This window comes from Alosa sapidissima, chromosome 12 (genome assembly GCF_018492685.1).
Source record: "Alosa sapidissima isolate fAloSap1 chromosome 12, fAloSap1.pri, whole genome shotgun sequence".
In the NCBI taxonomy this organism is placed as follows: Eukaryota; Metazoa; Chordata; class Actinopteri; order Clupeiformes; family Clupeidae; genus Alosa; species Alosa sapidissima.
The window spans coordinates 14,360,201-14,369,478 of NC_055968.1; the positions used below are offsets into that span (position 1 = coordinate 14,360,201).

At 44.6% G+C, this 9,278-nt stretch overlaps 1 protein-coding gene across 2 annotated transcripts in view; it reads right to left on the reverse strand.

Annotated features, from left to right (window-relative positions):
• The window catches only part of lnx1 (ligand of numb-protein X 1), a 51,687-nt gene extending 49,011 nt beyond the window's left edge, over positions 1-2,676 (reverse strand). For both annotated transcript variants that reach the window (XM_042111647.1, XM_042111645.1), the window contains exon 1: positions 2,413-2,676. The gene's annotated coding sequence lies outside the window, so the exon portion shown is untranslated. The remainder of the gene's footprint in view (positions 1-2,412) is intronic.
• Between the last annotated feature and the right edge of the window lie 6,602 nt (positions 2,677-9,278).

Below are 9,278 nucleotides of genomic sequence, written 5' to 3' on the forward strand. Positions count from 1 at the left end.
AGCTGTACATCCCTAACGGCCCACTGTGGTTTTCTGATGAGCGTCTGTTGTGTCGACCAGCCATAAACACTAGGTCAAATTCAAGACTCTTTTCCTCAGTGGTCCCTTGTTGGTGGAATGAGTTGCCCAGTACTCTTCGTTCCTGTGATAGTTTTGGGTCTTTCAAGAGGGGTCTATTTAGTTCTAGTTAAAATTTAACTATTATATTGTATTATTTGTAAGTCGCTTTGGACTACCAGTCCCATAATCTTGAATTTCAGTAAGTAAGTAAGTAAGTAAGTAAGTAAGTATGTATGTATGTATGTATGTATGTATCTATCTATCTATCTATCTATCTATCTATCTATAACCATAATCTTGCTTTTCCAGCAGCAGCCATTTTATTGTAAAAATCAACTCAAAAGTGCAAGTGACATGGATGACAACTTCACTGTCTTATTTTGATCGGCCCAAAAACATCTTTACCTGGGCATTTAGACTTGTCAGTGGAGCTCCAGACCAAATGTCCTGCCCTCAAATGTTGTGGGTGGGTTAAATTGGGGCTGGCTTCCAAGCTCCGGATTGCTCGGGAATTCCGACCGGATCAGATCTAGGACCAGATGCTTCCCAGTGTCAGCTGCAGTGCGGGTTGGTGAGGAGCCATATTAAAACCCCATCTCCTCTAGCGGGAGCCGGCTACCATGAGGCGCCATATTAAAGCTACGTCCCCTCTAACGGAACGGGTCTGGTCTGCGGTGCCACATTAAAATGCTGTCTCCTCTTATGGGATCAGGCCGGGGTGAGGTGGCACTGGGAGTAATGAGTAGCCTCCTGGCACTCTCCTGGAAGCCAGCATCACATGCCTGATTAATAATTATGATGTTTATCAATGATTAAAGGGCAAAGAGAGGCAGAGTGGGACACAGGAGGAGGAGGGGGAGTGAGAGAGAGAGATAGAGAGAGGGATAGAGAGAGAGGAAGAAAGACTTTGACTTTTAGAAACCCTTAAAATGCATCAAATCAATAAGTCAGCCATGATAAATAAAATGATGGCATCGGTGCCCATGCAGAGATCCATGCACATTGGCATTGGTGCACATGCAGAGATCCATGCACATTGGCATCGGTGCCCATGCAGAGATCCATGCACATTGGCATTGGTGCCCATGCGAAGATCCATGTACATGGTAAAGCTGCTGAAATGTGCAGAAGTGCTTAGCGCTCGCTGGCCTTGGCTCCCTGTGCTTCAGCAGCGTTCTCATTAAAACAACATGGAGCATATGGAGATTATATAACACTCTGTACGTACAGGAATGCACATGTTCCCAGCGGCCTTCCTCTCTCATGCACACCAACTCCCCCTTTATTGTTGCTGAACTGACTGTGTCTGTGTGTGTGTGTGTGTGTGTGTGCGCATATGTGTGTGTGTGAGAGAGAGAGAGAGTAAGAGAGAGAGAGAGAAAGCACATCTGTGTGTGTATTAGTTCATAGTACATAGGGAGACCACTCGCGCACACACACACACGCGCACAGACGCACTCTCACACACACACACACACACACACACACACACACACACACACACACACACACACACACACACCCCTACCTTTCATCCGAGTATTATTTCTACTACTTTTCTTTACTACTGTGTTATTTGTAACACTAGCTTTGGCAACACTGTACCCAAACCGTCATGCTAATAAAGTGAATTTGCAACTTTTGATACTAACATAGATGCATTTATCTTAGATGTTCGCAATGAGTGAACAGGTACATGTGTTGGAAATGTAGGTACCTTCCCCGAGTTTATCACTTGATATGATTATTTGAGTAGTCAAGAATGTAAACACAAGGTGTGACATGGGAAAATAAACATACAAATAAGACAGAAGACTAGCAACACACAAACATGAATCAGCAGCCAGTCCTTAACTATAAGCAACCACTCCAAATATGAAGACTGTGAACACAATATTCAAATACAAATGGTAGCAGCACACCACAAATAACCACCACAAAAATACCAGTGCTCTCACAGTTACCAGCAGACACACACACACACACACACACACACACACACACACACACACACACACACACACCCCTCTCCTTATTTGTCTCTCACCTGCTGTCCCACGAGCAACAACAAAGGCTAGCAGAACTGAAGTCCACATGAAGCAGTGAGAGACATCTGTCTGTCTCTTCAGACTGGCTAGTTGACAGCCAGTCAATCTTTAGCTCTTTAACCTTTTAGTTAATTCCTTCAAGTTGGATACTGAAGAAACACCCACGTGACACGACAATCAGCTCCTGCCACTATAGTTTCAACCACTCAAAGACAGCTCAGAAAATGTTGATAAGAAGTGTCTATCTGTGTATGTGACTGCGTAGGTGTGTGTGTTTGTGTGTATGTGTTCTGTCCTGTCTCACCTGCACAGGTGAACTCCGGGGAGAGGCTGTAATCCTAGACCGGTCGGTCTTGCAGGAGAAAGGGGAGATTAAAAGAGAGGTGGAGGGAAAGAGAGAAAAAGAGAACTTTGCCCCTTTTCTCTTTCCTCAACGTTCTGCTCTGCTGTTTACAGGTAAATTCCGGAAAGTATTTCTTCCACTGAGAGCCTTTAGCCCAGAGTAACACAGTGTCCCGGGACTAAGGAAGGGAGAGAGAGAGAACTCACCTTCAAACAGGTAACATTACTGTCCAGGAAGTGACATGTTGGGGAAAGGAGGTGGAGCTAGTGAGTCAGGTAAATATGAGAACTGCCCAAACCGGCTCTGTGTGAGAGAAAGAAAGAGAGAGAGAGAGAGAGAGAGAGAGAGAGAGATGCATATGAACACAGAAAGAGCAAGAGAATGGGGCGGGGGGGGGGGGGGATTCCCACTAAGCATTAGCAGAAAACACTGAGAGGCAAGTTGTGACATGATGCAAGTATGCTCCTGCTCTACATCCTCCTCATGACAAACAGCCACTCATGTTTCAACCAGCTCCTCTTCATGCCAGCTCCTAATCCCGCGGCATACGACACCAGTGAGAGTTACATGGTTACACAGGCCGAGACGGAGGGTTTTAGTTTACAACAGTGACACACCGCCGCAGGTAATCCCCGCTTGGGTTGAGCTGGGTGGGGGGTGGGGCTCAGCTGGCCAGGTAGATTTCGCGTGTAATGAATTTGCAGTGTTGGTCCAGTGTTGGTCCACAGAATTGGATTCAATTTGTGGCGGTAGCTGACTTGGACAACCGGGGGGGTATTAAGATCGTCTTGGTAGTGTATAGGTCTAATTGAGTGCCTGTCACTTTAAGACGTTTGAGGGAACCCTTGCAATTGTAACACAGTTGAAATACTGCTGATGTGTGGGTGCAATTCATAACATTTTCTACATAGTTAAAATAAAGGTTTGTACTTCTCCTTGGGACAAGCACTTTTGAATTTTGGAAAACACTTTTCCATTTACATCGGGATTTTGCAAACATTCAGTGTCAGAGTCAATAAAATGAGCCCTTCAACGAAATTGACAAGCAGCAGTAAGTAGGCTAAGCATGCTAAATTCGACATCCAAACAGTATTCTAACGTTAGTTTTGAGATACTGCTTGATTTCATAACTTAACTTAGTATAGTCTCTTCAATGTAGCCTACTATGTTGTGATAAGACCATAGCAGAGTTCACTTCAATGCAGCAGTTTTGAACAAATTTGTCACGATGCTAAGCGGATTTAATAGCAATTTAGCCAGACGTCTTCTACGCAATGCTTCTATGTATAAGTATAAGTATATATACTCTTTTGATCCCATGAGGGAAATTTGGTCTCTGCATTTAACCCAATCTGTGAATTAGTGAAACACAGCACACAGTGAGGTGAAGCACACACTAATCCACAGCGGCGCACAGCACAGCACAGCACTGCAACCACAGCGGCGCTCGGGGAGCAGTGAGGGGTTAGGTGCCTTGCTCAAGGGCACTTCAGCCGTGGCCCACTGGTCGGGGCTCGAACCGGCAACCCTCCAGTTACAAGTCCAGAGTGCTAACCAGTGGGCCACGGCTGCCCAAGGTGTGGCAACAACAATCCTTCAACAATCGTGAATATTTTGTTAAATGCACATGCAGAGGAGTGGCAGCGGGCTACGAGAGAGGGCAGGGCAAGGAAAGGCTGCGTGCGTAAAAAGCGCAGCTCAATAGCAATGCAAGGATTTTACCTTATATTTAATTTAAATTAAATTAAACATAGAATATTAATCTGTGGCGGCCGATTTTTATTTCGTGGTGCCCCGCCACAGATTAGTCAATGTATGGGAAACACTGGGGCTTTGGCTCCTGGTTTTAAACACATAGGCCCATTGTCTGTGAGCTTAGAGTTGATGAGTGTAGGAGGACGGGAATTAGAGAGAGCAGAAGAGTTGGGTAGTTAGTGGTCAGACACTGAGAACCTGGCTTATGCATAAAGGGCTACTGTCAAGTGAATGAGTGGGTGGTTTACAGGTGTTTCATTTTGGAGTGTGTGTGTGTGTGTGTGTGTGTGTGTGTGTGTGTGTGTGTGTGTGTGTGTGTGTGTGTGTGTGTGTGTGTGTGTGTGTGTGTGTGTGAATGATGAATTAAAGTAAATGACGCACAAGTTGACTCACAGAAAATATTTCAAATGTGTCTGTGTGTATGAGTGTGAATGTGCCTGTGAGTATGTGCATTGTCTATTCATGTGGTGCTGTATGTTGTGTATGTGTATACGGATATGTGTGTCTGCTTGTCTGTGTTAATATGCTTGTGCATGCATTTGTCTATGTTAATGTGTGTGTGTGTGTGTGTGTGTGTGTGTGTGTGTGTGTGTGTGTGTGTGTGTGTTTGTGAGAGAGAGAGAAAGAGAGAGAGTGTGTGTGTGTAAGTAGGGCAGGTGGCACAGAAACCCATTTTGCATGACGAGAGAGTGAAGTAATCCGTCATAAAAAAAATCTCCTATCTACACTGACCAAAACAAAGAGTGACACATACACACAAATAAGTGCATGCACACGTCACACACACACACACACACACACACACACACACACACACATTACTCACACACATTATTAGCTAGATCAGGCAAAGACATGTACAGAATGTAAACCCACTCTAAACAGACCACATGACCCCTAGCTTGATCTGGTGGTCTCTCATTCACTCGAGAATAGAGTGTGTATGTGTGTGTGTTGTGTGTGCGCGCTTGTGTGTGTGTGTATGTGTGGGTGTTTGTGTATATATGTATATGTGTGTGTGAGTGTGTGTGTGTGTTTGTGTGTGTGTGTGTGTGTGAGTGAGTGTGTGTGTGCATGCGTGACTAATCTGGATAAATGGCAGGGGCGGTATTACAGTAAATTGTACACTTAAATTCTCTGTCACACTCCAGCCATTGTGTCTAGCTCCCAATGATACAAACCAATTACAGGGGGACGTGGGAAGGCATGCTTGTCTTGTAAATGTGGGTGAAGGTGTGTGATTGTGTATGCCACAAAAGCACACACACACGCATCTGTGAGAGTGTTTCATTGTAGCGGTAAATGTAAACCCGTTTGTTATCATGTTGGTGTGTAGTGAGCTTTGACACACTGTGTGTGTAGCCTGACTGGTTCAGTGTGTTTACTATAGGCGGAAACAGGCTGTTTCTGATAGCATCTGATTGGATTTGCACATGTTTGCACAGAAGAGGTTAGCTTTGCATGTTCAGAGCTAGTCTGAGCTTTGTGTTCACGTCAGCACTGCGTGTTGAACACACTTGTGGCATGGGACAGCAGAGATAAACATCATCAAAGCAATTTAAAAATACTGTACATATTTGCACACTCACAGAAATATACAACACACACACACACACACACACACACACACACACACACACACACACATACACACACACAAATAATGGTTGACCAGAAAAAAAAACGAAACATATTCACAATCACACAAATGCACACATATGCACAACACACACCACACACACATACATACCACACACGTAACACATACACACAGGTTGTGGTCAGCGCTTGGGTCAGTAAAACTTTCCACACCAGCCGTGACCCCCGCCCTCAGTTGTCATTTCTCCACTACCCATAATGCACTCTGTGACTGTCACCAACCACTCAAGCCACCCTGCAGAGCCGAAGGCCTGACCTGCAGTCCACACATCAATCCCCCTCCTCATATCCTCCTCTTTCTCTCTCTCCTTTCTTTTTATCTCCCTCCATCCTCATCTCCTCCTGTTCCCCTGGCGACGCGTCTCCTCCTCCTGTTATCGTGGTGCGATGCTAACACATTCGTCACAGCTGGCGGCGGCTTTGGCAGTCTAACTTTGTGTTCCTCTGGCTTTATGGCCTCTGAGGGGATTGAGGCATGAAATAACATTCAATAGCAAAATACTCCAGCGATTGGATTCAGTGTGGGAGTAGAATTTCTGTACATCTCTCTCTCTCTCTCTTTCTCTCTCTCTCTTTCTCTCTCCCTGCCTGTCTCTCTCTGACAGTCTCACTCATTCACTCTCTCTCTTTCACTCAGTTTCTCTCTATCTCTCTGTCTTTCTCTCTTTCCCCCTTTCTTTCTCTCTCTGGTCTGAGTTGGCAGGCCGGCCTGAAGTTTATCTTCAGGAGGATGCATCAGGCTGTGACTAGGGCATGCTGTTGTTGTTGTGTTTGTGTGTCTGTGTGTGTGTGTGTGTGTGTGTGTGTGTGTGTGTGTGTGTGTGTGTGTGTCGGTTGTTTGTGTCTGTCTGTGTGTGTGCATGTGTGTTTGTGTCAGTTGTGTGTGTGTGTGTGTGTGTCTGTCTGTGTGTCTGTGTGTGTGTGTGTGTGTGAGAGAGAGAGTGTGTGTGTGTGTGTGTGTGTGTGTGTGTGTGTGTGTGTGTGTGTGTGTGTGAGTGAGTGAGTGTGTGTGTGTATGTGTTGTGTTTCCATGTTCTTTGTAGCAGAACTGCTCCGGTCCTCTGCTCTCTGCTGGTCAGACACACACAACGGCATCCCCAGGAGCGGAGCAGCACAACAGCACTCTCGTCCTTCACTCTCATCCTCCACTCTCTCTGTCCATCTCTCCTTTCAGTCACAACACTCTCATCCTCCACTCTCTCTGTCCATCTCTCCTTTCAGTCACAACACTCTCATCCTCCACTCTCTCTGTCCATCTCTCCTTTCAGTCACAACACTCTCATCCTCCACTCTCTCCCTAACTCTCTCCTTTCAATCTCCGGCAGATGTCCATTTCTCTCTTCTTTTCTGTCTGTCAGTCCATTTCCTTTTGTATCTCTCTGTCCATCTCTCTCTCACCCCATCAATCTCTCTCTCTCTCACCTATCTATCTCTCGCACTGTGTCCCTCTCTTTCTTCATCTGAGTATCTGTTATCTGTTTTTTTCTTGCTTTTTTTCTCTAGGTTAATCCATGTGTCTCACTCAGGGGTGTCGCTACACACATGCTATCCCCTCCATTATACATCCTTACTTCTTTCTCTTTATCCATCTCTCTCTCTCTCACACATACACACACACACACACACTTATTAATGAGTGTTTTTCATTTATAGGTGTGTGTGGTGTCGACTTTATGCTTATTCAGTAGACCATTTAGTGTTCTCCATAATCCCAGACTTTCATATTGCATGCTTGAACAAAGCAAAACACAGGCTTTAATGGCATAATGCCTATATTGAAATAGCTGTTTAAATCGTCCCGACCAGGCTGTCATATGTATTTAAATGCACAAATATCTGTGTTTATACAATAATTCATGGAGTTGAGACATGGAAAATCAGTTTTAGAAAGATGAAAATATATTTGGGCCCGCCAGGTATGGGTGGAGTTTTCCCATGTTGTCCTACGGAGACTGACAGGCTGTGGGTCGTTAAGGGCACATATGGCAGTGGCCAACCCACGGAAAACCCTAGTGAAACGGCATTTTCCACAATAGAAACATGATATAAATGGGAAAGCTTACTGTTCTAGCTGTAAAAATGGCAGAGTCATCCACAGTGCATGATATTTCAATAATGTGTCATACACGCTTCACGATGACAGCAATGAGATGTTAACAAAGACGTACAGCCAAGCAACAATCTATCTAAAATAACACCTTTTGGGAGTACCATTCATGATATGTAGTAAAATATTGAAGTTGTGGGAAGTTTATATGGCTTAAACTGTACGTTTCATTCGTCCCCCATGCTGTTTCAATCGTCCAGACCAGGAGCAATAAATGAAACATTACACACGTCCCACTTTTGCTGTAATAATTCCTGAACGGTTTTGTTCAAAGCTGAAACTGTACTTGACAGATGATAGGTGTTTGCTAGTGACATAATATTAGCTTTCAGTGTTATATGATTGCTTTGTAAATTACGTTTAATTAAAAAGTGTTTCAACTGTCGCGGCACTCCCCTACTTCTCTTTCTTTCTCTCTCTCTTTCTATCACTCTCTATCTCCTTTTTTCAGGGCAGTTTCTTCTTCTAGTCATCTGTCAGTCTGATTGTCACTCTTTCATTCAATCTTTTTTCCTCCTGCTGCCGATCGCTGACTCTCTCCTTGCCCATAAGGGGGAAGAGATAGAAAATAAACTCTTTTTGCTGGCTATTCTTCCATCGGATTTCCTCCTTCTTTCTCCAAGGTTTTTTACCCCTTATTTCTGCCATCAAGCACTTTCTCAAGACTTTCCTGGATTCATGTATGCACAAACCTTCTCTGTCTAGCCTTGTTGCTTTTCTGCCCATTTTTCTCTGTATTCTTTCTCTCACTCTCTCTCGCTCTCACTCTCTCTCGTCCCTTCGTCTCCTCTCTGGAGCGTTAGTGAAAGGTCGGACAGCACTCCATTCCCCATCCAGCATCCATATTTCATGCTAACAATGCTAATGTTGCTCTGAGCATGAATATTGAGAAGCGGGAGGACTGTGGGAAGAAGGTCAACGTGTGAGCAGCGCTTCCCTTGTCGCAGTGGTGATGCGACGTCCTGCTTTGAATAAAAAAAAACTTGTTAGGACAGCACAAAGCCTGATTTCCAGACAGACATGCAGACTTTACAGGGTTTCACGAGGCCCCTACAGTGACTGGTGAGGAGCATAATTTGGCAGCAGGGCAGGGGCGCAGCTACCCATTTTTGAGGGGCATGCAACAACAATATTGGCGCCCCCCCCCCCCCCCCCCCCAAAAAAAAAAACAAAACACAAACAACTAAAGCAAAACAAAAGGCCAATAATTTACACTATTACTGTGCATTAGTGTCTATTGAATATGTTTTTAAAGAAATGCTGCCAATTTGATGTTTAACTTGATGTTATACTTGATAAGTATTGA